The sequence below is a fragment of the Crocodylus porosus genome, unplaced genomic scaffold, assembly GCF_001723895.1.
Source record: "Crocodylus porosus isolate Cpor-Errol unplaced genomic scaffold, CroPor_comp1, whole genome shotgun sequence".
In the NCBI taxonomy this organism is placed as follows: domain Eukaryota; kingdom Metazoa; phylum Chordata; order Crocodylia; family Crocodylidae; genus Crocodylus; species Crocodylus porosus.
Window position 1 is genome coordinate 59,599,817 of NW_017728951.1, and position 6,738 is coordinate 59,606,554.

The following is a 6,738-nucleotide window of genomic DNA, read 5'->3' on the forward strand; positions in this document are numbered from 1 at the left end:
CCACCCCTGTAACCTGTCCAGGTCCTGCTGTAATCTCTCCTTCCCTACTAGCATGCCCACCTCACCCCAAATCTTGGTGTCATCAGCAAATTTGAACAGGCTGCATTTGACCCCATCATCCAAGTCACTAATAAAAAAATTGAACATTGTGGGCACAAGGACCAAGCCCTGGGGGACTCCACTTCCTACTTCCCTCCAGGTCGAAAATGACCCATCCACCACTGCTGTCTGAGTATGACCCTTCAGGCAATTTGCAATCCATCTGACTGTGTAGGCATCAATGCCACAGTCACCTAGTTTTTTAATGAGAATGGGGTAGGAAACCATATCAAAGGCCTTGCTGAAGTCCAGAAAGACTATGTCTACCACAGCGCCTATGGCCAATGCTTTTGTGACCTGATCATAAAAGGCAACCAGGTTGCTTGCCAGCTCTTTGAGTACCCTGGGGTGTAGATTGTCAGGGCCAGCTGACTTGGAAGTAGCCAGCCTCTTAAGGTGTTCTAACAATCAAGTTGTTTCAGCCCCAGTTCTCAATTAAATTAATTTAGTGTATTAACTGTTATTTAGCTGTTACATTTAGATTGACCCTAAATAAGGTTAGGTTGATGTACATGTCCATCTGTGCAGGCATTCAGGGTAGGGTTACCATGCATCTAGGTTTTCCCAGACATGCCCTCTTTTTCGGTTCCCTGGCCTTGTGTCCAGGCAGGTTTTTAAAATGTGAGCAAATGTCCAGGTTTTTGCTTTGCCTCTGCTTTCCTGGACTGGCTTTGGGCCTGGGAGCAGCAGGGAAGGTAATTGGCTGTCAGGGTCACGCACTCACCATATGGCCCCAGCAAGCCATTCTCAGATAAAGGGACACTGTGTGTGTATGTGTGTGTGTGCGCACGGACACATGTGTGTGTACAAGTACACACACACACGCGCGTGCAGGAGCTACTTGGGTAGCAGGGCTGGGGGACAGGGTGTTGCAGGTAGGGAGTGAGGAGCACTGGCAGGGTGGGGAGGGGGGGTCAAGGACTATGGGTCCAGAGTGCAAGGCACTGGCAGAGCTTGGGGGCAGGAGGTGTAGGTCAGGAGTGAGGGGCACTGGTAGGGCAGGGGAAGGGCAGAGGCTGTGGGTCCAGATACCAGCAGGGCTGGGAGACAGGGCCTGAGGGTCAGGAGTGAGGGGCACTGGCATGGCTGGGGGGCAGGGGTCTGTGGGCTGGGAGTGTGGGGTACCAGCAGCGCTGGGGGGCAGGGGAGCTTAAATCACCCAAGAAATGGTGGGTTGGATCTAAATTAGCTCACCTGAAGAGGTGAATTAACTTAGATTGGGGGCTGGTTAATCTGATGTGCTGAAGTGCAGCCCCAGGCCTAGGGAAACCCACCTGCTCACCCCTCCCGAGGGCTGTGGTCTTCTTAACTGTCCACCTCCCCCACCCCAAGTTACTTACACAAGTTTCCTGGTGCAGCTCCCAGGGGCAGTGAATGGCTGTATGCATCCTTAAGTTCAATGGGGGAAAAAAATCTTAGAATTTAATATTTAAAACAGATATGGTGTTTAAACCTCTCCCCCCACTCTTCCTCCTCCACGTAACATCCACACACATACCAAAATACAAAGAGTGTTTTTAACAGTCCAACTAAAAGGGTTTTTCTCAATTATTCCACTTTCAGTTTCTTGACTGCTGTGAATTCATAATTTCACTAGTCCTCTGTAACTTGTCTTTCAGACTAGACTATATCAGAATCAGAATATCTAATATAAAAACAAACAGCCCTTGCATGCATCAGTTAAACAGAATATTACATTATTTGGTTCAAAGGTAAAGATCAGGGATCTGTGATACCTGAATCCAGCTAAATGATATATTTCTTTCAAATATGAGATAAAAACATGTGTTGCTCCTTATCAGAACAAACACCGATATCTTTCAATGTTCATAGGAATTTCCAATATTAACCTACCTGTAAACCAAGAGAAACATTTTCTCATAGCTCAGGAATCACAATGCTAATTTATAAGGATGGAATGTGGTTTGTTAATATTTACCCCCTTATTAAACACTCTTATGTAAGCTTTTGCTTTATCAGTTCCACAATTCATATTTATAGGAAGAGTTTTCATTAGAATATTAAAGGCCACAAATTTAGCGATACTTTCTCAATACTATAACATCACCTTGCACCTTCTTTTGATTAAGCTTCAGTAGAAATAAATAGAATTACATGTTCCATAAATTGAAATAACCAGTTAATCTACCATATTTCTTTGAATAGGAAACATTTTAACAACAAGTATTTGTTATAAAAATGGATCTTACATTTAAATATAAAAGAGTTTTAAAAATTAAATGAATAGTGAATAAAATATATGGTAATAATTCTATAATGATAAAATAATATGCTTGTGTTTAAATAAATATATTATGCATATTAAAGTCAACAAAAGATCTGAATATCAGAAGATACACAAAAAGGAATGTGAGTGCCTGATCTTGAATTATTCCTGAAGCATTCATTCATTTTGGAACAAATAGGAATCATGGATTATCAGCAGCTGCATACAGCTTCTTTTAAACTCAAAGTTATGAAATTTACAAAACAAGTGGAAATAGAGTATCAGAAAGAAAGTATGGCGTTAATGGAGCTTGTGTCAAGAATTAGAGATTATTGACATCCAAACTTTCAGAATGCAAAAAAACAAGGAAAAGATTCAGCAAATCTAAACATTCCCAGGCATCAATAAGAAGGTCAATGATTGTTTTAATTTAACAACAAAATTATGGCCTTTCTGTCAGCAGAGAAGTGACAGAGCCAAAGCCCATGAGGTGGCACATAACATGGACAACTAGAGCAAGTCTGGGTGGAGTAGAGAAGTTAATGAAGTAGCAAGGCCTCTTAACCCTATCAACCTAACCCTATTACACAATGCAAGCAATGTGTCAGAAACTTCCTTAGGAGCTTAAAGATAATCTTTTATATTTTCATGATATTGTTACACTCTGTTATAAGAAACAGTACCAGATTGGACACAGACAGATAGGAACTTTTGACCTGTGTTTTTCACATGCTGATCAATACCACAATTCACAAAATGGAAGAAAAACAGGTGTGAATGATCATGACAGGAAATGAGAAACAGTGGATAACAACTGCTCTGTGTAACAGCTGATTGCCATAAACTACCTTCAGATATAGTGGTTAAGAATAAAAGCCTGCCTAGGGAGAACTTCTGAAAGAGTTTTTTGTGCAAGGAGAGGTAAAAATATGGATATCAAAGCAGCTTGTACTGGATTGGCTGCAGAAAGTATAGTTGTGTCAGTTTGCTGCCTTGTTAAAACTAAACCCAATGTTTTCTATGAGGACACAATTAAGAAACACTGGGGATGTCTACATGTTCATTAATGCACCTTACCTAGTGTGCATTTAGTTTAGTACTTCCTTAAAGTACTAACTAAATGTGCAGTACCTAAACTACTGCACAGTAGCTCTGGCACACAGTTATTTAGTGATACTTACTGAGCATTAGCCTAATAACACTGCTCAGTAGGCTGTTAGCATGGTTTTTGTTGTGACACATTACTACACAGTGTTATTAGGCCCATGTACAGTAAGCATCTTATGTAGATGTACCCACTGTGATCAAAAACCTATCAGGTGTGATGATATAACATCTTTAGCCATTGGATGCCTGTTAATAAGCCATTAAAAAAAATAAATTTAAAATCCGTTATCAGAGATGGCTTACAATTGGTAACAAACAGCCTATACCAAGTGGGTGGATGTACTGCACATCTTTTCCTCTTCTGTGTAAATAAATTAAGAATGGATTTCTATGAAAATGGAGACTGATGTCTTTCAGAAAATATTGTACCTGTAACCCACTTAACAGAACAGAAGATGAAATTGTCTGGACAATGTTAAGCAATAAAGAAGACTCAGTCTCAAGGGATGGCTAGGAATGATTTATGCTGTTGTTCAACTATTTTAAGTGAAATGTTATAAATGTATTTCTTTTGTAAATGCAGGAGCTCTTATAGCACATAAGTTATCCTTTTAAATTTTTTAAAATCTTTTTTTCCTTAAATGAAAATTCCAAAAATGTAGGTGCCTATTAAATTAAAGGAATATATTAAATAAAACAAGCAGCACCTCTTTCTTTTTGTGTACCAAAGTGATTGCATCTCTGATGCTCAGAGTACAAGTCTGGTCAATTAGACATCTTTTTAAGCTTACTTTAGGGTATATGCATCATTGGAACTGGTTTAATAGCCTGAAGTCTATAATCTACCTCTCCTTTGAATGTCTGAATGTTATGGTGATTCCTTGGGGTGTGACAGTTATACTCACAGAGGAGGTAGAAAGCGTTTTCTTTGGACCACATTTTTAACTGGTGGAAACCGGCATAGTTCCAGTTCAGTGGAGCTGTATCAGTTTCCAACAGCTGAGAATCTGACCTGTTCAGAACCACTGTAATAATCATACAAGCATAGGCAAATTATTTCTCCTTCTGCATCATGATGCATTTTCTTTTATGTAAGCAGAAAGCTCCTAAGGCTTATCTGGATGCCATGGATCACTTCCTTTCCACTTTTAGTACTATACATTGCTTATTTCCTGTTATATCTTTAGGAAGAGTATACATTAGGCAATGAAGCCAAATCCATGCATTTATTTCATGAAAAACATTACACTACAATTTTGCCATGCCTTATTGTCTTGTTGATCTTATATTGTTTCACACAGTCACTTTTATGCACATGATTTTATTTTTTTATTTGTGTATGATGGTTTCAATTAGGACTATATATGAAAGACATCTAATATGATTAGAATAAATGACACTCCTACAACTATTTTGTATCATCTTAATTGATTTGGATTTTTATTGATAATTGAAATACTTTGTATTTTTAAAATACAGAAAAGATGTGTTTAATCTGATGTAGTAAAAAAGTATATAATGCATTTTCTTTCACTAGAATCAGTAAAACTCCCACTTAGAGTTCAAGTTAATAATTAGAAGACCTTTCCCAGGGGTTAACTGAGCCAAGTTAGTGATTCATCTTGTTTTCAAAATTAGCGTATTAGAGATACAAAGATATGAAAATGTGTTTGTTTCCCTTTTTCATCAGGTATCTGGATGTGTCTTTCATAAATATCCCTCTCATAAAAAATAGGTGACTGATACATTTTCCAAACCCTGTAGTATTCGTCCAGAGGAAGACAGACTTCTACATGTTTTTATAAGCAAATTCCTTTTACTTTCCCCCAGCTTCTACATGTTGCCACTGAATTTAAGACCTAGTACTTGCTTCACAGAATGCTCAGACTTCCGGTTTGCACAATTGTTATTAGCAATCTCCCATTAGCATAAAACCATGTGAAAAGAGGGGGTTGGAAAAGATTGTGTAAGGTACAAATGGAAGTGAGGTATTTGAGACCCACTGACTTTGAAAGGGAGCTGAGTATGTAACTTTCTTTGTGATTTTGAAATATCCCCTTAAATACAAAGGCTGGCAGTGTTTTACAAGCAGCAAGCCAAAACAACTCAGTACAGGTCTGAGGTGGGCTAGCACTTCCAACCTGTCACTGCTTTTCTACCACCACATGGCTTAAGCCCTCTGCCACCAAAGCCCACAGACTCTGTGTCCTGGATAAAATGGCTTTGTGGGCCAGATTCAGCCCATGCCAAGCTCTGCTTTAATATATACCCCCTATAAAAATACTACAGAAAGTCTCATTAGACTTAATCTAATTTTAAAATTTGGTCACATGGTCCTTCATAGTCATTGCAAAATTACATTGTCTGTAACATCTCTTGTGTCTTTTTGCTCCCTGAAAAATGTTTAGTAGAAAAACTTGGATGCCTCAGAAAACTTGTCTCTGATGTCAGTTTTTATAAAGGCCATTTCCTTGCTATCATGACTACTTTATAATCTATGCTGCTTCAGGAAAGAGACTCAGTACCTGCCACTTAAGATAGAACATGGTGCCATTCCCTCAATTCTAATACCCATCCATACAAGTAAACAACTGCTATGAAATCCTGGAGTCAAGAAAAAGCAGATTCCAATGACAAGGGGAAAGGAACAACATGTCTCAAGGCCTGGGAGGCTCCCATTTACTGCCTGCAAAAGCGGAACCACTGGTGATTAGGAACTTTATGAACTTATGGAAGATGAGTAGAATTTTAGGAGCAGAGTAACTTCCATCATAAAAAAGGTGAGGGAAGGAGTATCTAAATATGAAGTGATCAGTAAAGCTAACCGTATGTTATCATGCATTAGCAGGTGCATGATGAACAGGTCCAGGGAGGTGATACTTCCCCTTTATGCAGCATTGGTTAGGCTGAAGTTGGTGTACTGTGTCCAATTTTTGGTGCCATACTTCAAGAGGGATGTGGGCAACCTTGAGTGGGTTCAGAGGAGGACCACTTGCATAGTTAGGGACCTGTAGGCAAAACCTTACAAGAAGAGATTGAGGGACCTGGATTTCTTCAGCCTCTGCAAGAGAAGGCTAAGAGGTTGTCTTGTGTCCACCTACAAATTAATCGGGAGGGAGGGAGCAGCAAGGAATAGGAGGTACTCCGTTTACCAGGGCACCCTTTGGAGTAACTAGGAACAACAGCCACAAACTGAACTTAGTCATCACGCCAGATGACAAAGCTAACATATTTAACGATTTCTTTGCCTCTGTCTTCCTAAGTAGGGACCAGTTCAGCCACCTCCCTGCTGGGCCCCCCTCGGG